Source organism: Petaurus breviceps, unplaced genomic scaffold, assembly GCF_028583685.1.
Source record: "Petaurus breviceps papuanus isolate PSGF00001 unplaced genomic scaffold, PetGlider_PUasm1.0 37, whole genome shotgun sequence".
In the NCBI taxonomy this organism is placed as follows: Eukaryota; Metazoa; Chordata; class Mammalia; order Diprotodontia; family Petauridae; genus Petaurus; species Petaurus breviceps.
The window spans coordinates 93,795,482-93,802,988 of NW_027186296.1; positions in this window are offsets into that span (position 1 = coordinate 93,795,482).

Consider the following 7,507-nt stretch of genomic DNA (forward strand, 5'->3'; position numbering starts at 1 on the left):
CATAGACAATGAAGTAATATAAGTACTAAACATATGTGCACCAAGTGATATAGCATCCAAATTCTTAAAGGACAAGTTAAGTGAGTTGCAGGTTCATGATCAAACAAGAGATAAAGAGCATTACAAAATATAAAATAGATAATTTTTATTATTTTAAATTAAAAAGCTTTTGCACAAATAAAACCAATGCAACCAAGATTAGAAGGAAAGCAGAAAGCTGGAAAACAATTTTTACAGAAAGTGTCTCTGATAAAGGCTTCATTTCTCAAAGATATAGAGAATGGGGTCAAATTTATAAGAATACAAGCTATTCCCCAATTGATAAATTGTAAGGTAATATGAACTGGCAGTTTTCAGATGAGGAAATCAAAACAATGCTCTAAATCACTTTTGATTAAAGAAATGCAAATTAAAACAGCTCTGAGGTGCCACCTCACTCCTATTAGATTGACTAATATGACAAAAAAGTAAAATGATAAATGTTGGAGAGGATATGGAAAAATTGGGACACTAGTGCATTATTGGTGGAGTTGTGAACTTATCCAACCATGCTGGAGAGTAATTTGGAACTGTGCCCAAAGGGCTATAAAACTGTGCATACCCTCTGATCCAACAATATCATTACTAGGCCTGCATCCCAAAGAGACCCAAACAAGGGGAGGGGGGGAAGACCTATCTACATGTACAAAAATATTTAAAGCAGCACTTTTTTGTGGTGGCAAAGAATTGGAAATTTAGGGGAAACCCAGCAATTGGGGAATGGCTAAACAAATTGTGGTATATGAATGTAATGCAATAGTACTGTGCAATAAGAAATTATAAACAGGCAGCTTTGGGGAAAACCCTGAAAATACTTGTTATGAACTGATGCAAAAATGATCAGAACCAAGAATACATTGTATGCAGCATCAGCAGCATTGTGTGATGCTCATTTATGAATGACGCAGCAACACAGTGATCCAAGACAAGTACAAAGAACTCAGTCAGGAAAATGGTATCCATATCTAGATAAAGAACTGATGGACTCTGAATGCAGATCAAAGCATACTTTCTTTACTTACTTTATTCTTTTTCATGTTTTTTTTTCTTTTGATCTGTTTTCTTCTTTCACAACTGTGGTTAATATGAAAATTAGTTTTACATGATAGCACATGTATAACCTATATCAAATTGCTTATCATTTTAGGAAGAGGGAAGGAGAAAGAGGGAGAAAAATTTGGAACTTGAAATCTTGTAAAAATGAATGCTAAAAATTATCTTGACATATAATTGGGAAAAATAAAATGCTGTAGGGGAGAAAGAAAAAAAAGAAAAAAATCAGCAAAACCATTCAATAAATTGAAAAAAATCTGATAATATAAAAAATTTATGAAGATATTGTGCCTTCTGCGATGAGGAGGTAAGTAGATGCCCCATGCCCCAGCTATATTTATTTTTCTTATCACTGCTTCAGAAATTGGGTCAGAATGAAGTATCTTGGGGTGGAGTATTAAAGCTTGTAATTATATAAATGAGTAAGTGAAAACTAATGTTGATCCTCATTTATACTTCCATTTAACTATATTTATATTCTTTGATTAAATATTTATTCTAAATATACACAGATGTTTGATTTATTAGGAAAATAATAAATTAAGGAAAGAGAATGAAGGGGAGAAATTTTTTTGTAGAGTAGGATGGAAATGAGTCATGATATTTGATTGGACACATCTACCACTAGACTTCCGAGAAAAAAGTAATATTACCCACAAAGGGGTGGAGCTAAGGCGAGGGAGGCAGCTGGTTCTCTTAGAGCCAAAGAGAGCTGGTAGTTACCAAGAACATATTATAGAGTTGTATTGCCTGCATAATTGGTGGGTATGAATGCCTGATGGACAACATCTGGCCCTTACAGGATCATGTATTAGTCATCATACTTCTTAGTAGCTACAATGCTTTTTACTTCCTTTCTGTGGGTTGAAATAAAGACTGTCCTGAATCCAATATATATTATCCTCTTGAGTACTTTCATGGGAGGTGGGAATATTAAACATACACTTATGGAGAGCCAGATATGAAATGTATTCTGATAGTCTCAGGCAAAAGCCTGGATGGGGGCATGAGCTAGTGAAGAATTCATGAATAAAGCACAAGATTACACCTGGTCTTTGTAGACCTGGAATGTGGGGTGCTATCATAGGTTATGTAACTATTCAGGACCTTGTAATTATTTAGATAAGTAATCACAAAATTGAGTTGAAATCTTATTTGCATAATTATAGTTCAGTTCCAAGAAGATCTTAAAAAAATCCAAGTGGTCTAAAATGTGTTCATATTTGAGAGTTATCATTATTTTTTTTAAGCAATCGGGGTTAAGTAACTTGCTCAAGGTTACATGGCCAGATATTTCTGGGTGTGGTGCTAAGTATCTGAGCCCGGATTTGATCCCCAGGTCATCCCGACACTGGGGCCAGTGTTCTTACCCGGTGTGCTACCTGGCCGCCCAAGAGTTATCATTATTGATTACATTAAATGGGCTTTATAACAGCTATGCACATTCTGGTGAAAGGTGTATGAAAGGAAGTATCCCTTTCTGTTCTCTTTTTTCTTTTTTCATTTTCTGAACACTGTCCCTGGGTAACTAGTCTGCCTTCAGAAATGGGCTGAGATCTGCAAAGTTCTCTCAAGTTTTATGAACAATATAATAATGGTATTGATTGAAATTTATTTTTTGCTTTCTGGAGGGGGAAGGTAGGGCAATTTGTGTTAACTGACTTGCCCAAGGTCACACGGCTAGTTTTGTGTTGTGCCTTAGGCCAGATTTGAACTCGGGTCCTCCTGACTTCAGGGCCAATACTCTATTCACTGCACTACCTAGCCACCCCTATTGACTGAAATTTAAATATAACTTTAATATTTGAAAAATATTTTAAGTACTTTCCCCTTTGAGCTCCATTTCTGGCTCTCTTGACTTTCTCCACCATGCCACAGAAGCCCCCTCACCATGGAAGTTCACTCTGCCCCTCTTGTCCCTTCCTTCAATTGCTCCTCCCAGAATCTCTATTTTAAGGAAAGTATCCAGTCCAACTATGTCTTCATTCCTTTCTGGTTCCATTTCTGACTCTCTGAACTTCTCCACCATCCCTCCAAAATGGTATCTTTTTCTCCTATCCCTTGCTTTTCAGCTTCCTTTTGTGTATTGTCTTCCCTGTTAGAATGTAAGCTCCATGAAGGTAGGGAATATCTTTGTTTTTGTTTGTATTTGTATCCCTAGTGCTTAGTATAGTGCCTAGCTGATAGTAAATGCTTAGTGCTCATTGACTTATTGACCTTAAGTAGTTTATTCCATTTAATCCTCACAATTGTGTACTGTAAGTAGCTACTATCACCTCCATTTTACAAGCAAGAAAACAGATTCAGAAAGACTTACCCATGACCATAGAGCTTAGTGATGGAAGCAGAATTTGAATAGAATCAGTGCTTCCTGGCTGTTAGTATGGGGCCTCTATCATAGGGTTGTAGAATTGGAAAGAGATGTTAGTGATCATCTAGACCAGCTCACTCAATTGGCAGAGGGGGAAACTGAGGGAAAGTGACTTGCTCATAATTACACAAGTAGTAAAAAAAAAAAGCTTGGATTTGAACCAAGTTCCTCTCACTTCAAATCCAGCTCTTCTTCCATAAAGTCATGCCAAAGATTGGATCCAGCACCACTTTAGCCTGTTATCTGAACAGAATAGAAAAGAAATGAACATTTTCAACAATGAAGTATAGTAAGCCATGCTAAGTGCATTTGTGGTTCACTTCAGAGTTAATGTTGTAGATAATGTAAATAACTAGCTTTCTCCTTATCTTTATTAAGAGGATAAACTCTCCCATAATAAGTCCCAAATTTTCTTGGCTCATAAAATTTCATTGTTATTGGTCTGTTTGATTTTCTGACTGCTTGAAAATGCTACATAATATTTTAGAATGAAGATTTTTTAAAAGGTTTACATGTTTAGGGAGTGTATAATATGTCTATTATGGGCATGTTACATATATTCTTAGATGCAGATATACATAACATACATATACATAAAATTCATTTATGTACATTGGAGATAATGATGTATACTAAGGAAGGGACTCATAACATTACAATTTCACTCTCCTTCACAGTTAAAATTTTAGAAATATGGCAACTAGTTCAGATAAAATCAATATCACTGCCCCCAACCTTTTCCTTAGGGCATTTTCCCTCTAAGGAATCCTCCTCAGGATATTCATATATCACTTACTTAGTGTTTTAGGGATCTTCTAATTTCTCCCAAGTATTTCAAAAGCAATCTCTGGGACAGTTCCAAGTTCACTGACATGAAGGTTGCCAGGAGAGACTCATTTAATGACCTTTCCTTGAGAATTGACCTTGAGAAAGTCACTGGCTTCTCCAAGTCTTGTTTTCTCCTCTATAAAATGAGGGGATTAGATCAGATGATCACTAAAGTTCCTTCCAGCTCTAAGTCCCATTATTCTCAGCTCCTGTGATTTTCATTGTTCCAAGAAGGATTATACTCACAGTTCAGTGTAGGAGTTTGCAGTCAGCTGCATAAAAGTATGCATTATCAGTGGAATGCACCTTCACCACAGACTTGTATCTTGTGACAGGTTGCTTCTTTTTTTCCAAGGAAAACCTGGAAATGTCGATGAAAAATTGTGACAGTCCTTGGAATATTTATAATTGCTGGGGAAGAGTGTCAGGCTTCTGTGAGAACCTGCTCAGTCTCTCTTTGATTGTCAGTGTGTGAAGGGGAAGCCTCTCATCAAATGTATATAATTGGATGTATTTTTTCATGCTTGACTGAAGGCAGGCAAAGCTTCCATTACAACTGTTTGTGCTGGTGTACAAAGTTCCATGTTTTTAAAATGACTGGTTTAATTATCTCTTCCAATTATACAGTAATTAGGTGACACTTTTGAGGCTTAAGAGTGAGTTAATTAATTATCAAATCTATAATCAAACTGAGTGGCTTGCTCCTGTACTGAATCTGCATCTCCTTGAAACTCAACCAGTTTACTCTCCTTGAAATTGAAGTAGCCTCCCAAACCGTGAAATCCAATATGATATTATCTTGAAGGCTTGGAATTAATTATTAGGTTAGCTATTAGAGTTGCTTGTTGAAGTCTGGTCTCCAATTACTCTATGGATCCTTTATATGAAGTGAATGCTATGGGGGAAGATGTGTTTCTGTTCTCTGTAACAGCAAATGAAAGATTTAATATTAAAAGTATGGATTTAGGTTGGTTTTTTTCCCATTAACTCCCAAAGTGCCATGTGCAGTCTACAAAATATCATTAGCAATATATCATTTGTTTGATAAACATTTATTAAGTATCTATGATGTGCAGAGAGAGAGAGGGCATGGGGAAGTGGACAGATGAATAGCCTTGAAGTCATGAAGATATGAGTATAAATTCTGTCTCTGCTACATACTAGCTATATAACCATGGGAAAGTCACTTAATATCAGTTCCCTTGGGATTTTAAAACTAAATTTTAAAACTAAAAGTTACAATGCTTACCAGTAAGCATCGGTGGAAGGAATTTACATGCTGGGAGTTGCCTATGCCTATGAAGTCACACGACTGGACTACAAATAAGTTAATTAGTTAATTAATGAAAAGCATGCACATACAACTCTACAAGCAGGTAGGAACTATGGGGATTAAAATTATCCAACCTACAATAAAAGAGTCTGAGGCAAAGCTCTGAGTCAATGGCACTTTATTAAAGGGTCCTCGGTCCCCTTTAATAAAGTGAACCGCAGATCTTCCTCATGATCTGAGATGTCCCTTCCTTACAGGGCCCTATTTTTATGGGCCTAGAGATCTAGACATTCAAGAATGGCCATACCAAATGCAGAATAATTCCATTGGTTGACTTATTATGCATACGCAAAAATGATCTATCAGCAGGGTCACAAGTTGAGTGAAGCAAGGAATATCTACTAGTAGTCATGAGATGGTCACCTGTTTATGTTGGACGAGAGAGAATGGTCTGGAGGTACAAAAATAAATTAGAGGACTTTTCATATAGTTGAGTCACCTCTGCCAACTTGGTCACCATGACAAGATAAAACAGGGATGGAAGTCCTCTAGCTAGCTTCCTATGACTACACAAGAACTTACAATTTCCAACTCATAGCTCTGGGGCCAAATATACAGAACTTATAATCACTACCCCTATAGAATGATATCAAATTGATTGATGCTGACTGGAATAGATTAGGGGTCGTCAATGAATCAATTTTCTCAGAACTATACAGGAACCGATAAAATGGTTTACTTAAGGAACACTAGAGAGTCAACTAAAAATATTAATTGAAGCAATAACCAACAAAATCGCAAGATATAAAAAAGTCTGCATAAATAATCATTTATACACACATATGTATGTGTATCTACATGTACATATATGTGTGTGCCTGTATATACATATATGTGTGTGAGACACACATGTAGCACACATACAACTAACACAACCCAGCAGGAAGAGCTAGAAAAAGACATTCTATTTAAAATAACCATAGAAGCTATAAAGTATTTGGGAGTCTACCTACCAAGACATATGCAAGAATTATGTGAATATAAATATTAAATACTCTTTATAGAAATAATAGACAAATAATTAAGGAAATATTAATTGTTTATAGGTAGTCTCATCCAATATAATAAAAATGAAAACTTTACTAATTAACTTACTTATTCAGTACCATAGAAATCAAATTGCCAAAGAATTAATTTGTTCGAGCTGGGAAAATAAAGGCAAAAATCTCAAGGGAAATAATGAGGTGGAAGGTGGAGGGCGGAGAGCAAAAAGGAAGAGGACCTAGCAGAACCAGATCTTAAACTAAACTATAAAATGGCAGTTATCAAGTTTGTTACATGATTTGGCATTGATTAAAAATTAGAAGAATTGATCAGTCACAACATACAGAAGTAAGTGAGCATACCTATTACCCAGAGTCTAATAGCCTCTGGGCTCACCCAGAGCTACTGAGGTATGGACTACTATATGACCAAAAAAAAATTTGGGAAAACTAAAAAGCAATCTGTCAGAAACCAGGTATAGACTAATGCCTCACCATATATTGAAATACACTACAAATGGATACATGACAGACAAAAAGAATGACATCATAAACAAATCAGAGGAGCAAGGAAAAAATTACCTTTCATAACTATGGGTAAGGAACAGTTAATTGCCAAATCAGGAATGGGGAAAATCACAGAAAATAAAATGGACAATTTTAATTACATAAAATTAAAAATCTTTTGCATGGATTGAATAACTGTAATAAAAATTAGAAGAGACAGGTAACTAGAAAATAAAATCTCAACAGTAAGTTTCTCTGATAAAGGTCTCATTTATAAGATATATAAGGAATTGATTCAAATTGTAAGAGCAAGAGTCATTTCTTAATTGATAAATAGCAAAGAAAATGAATATGCAGTTTGTTCATTGTAAAAATTTCAATTTACTTTTAAAA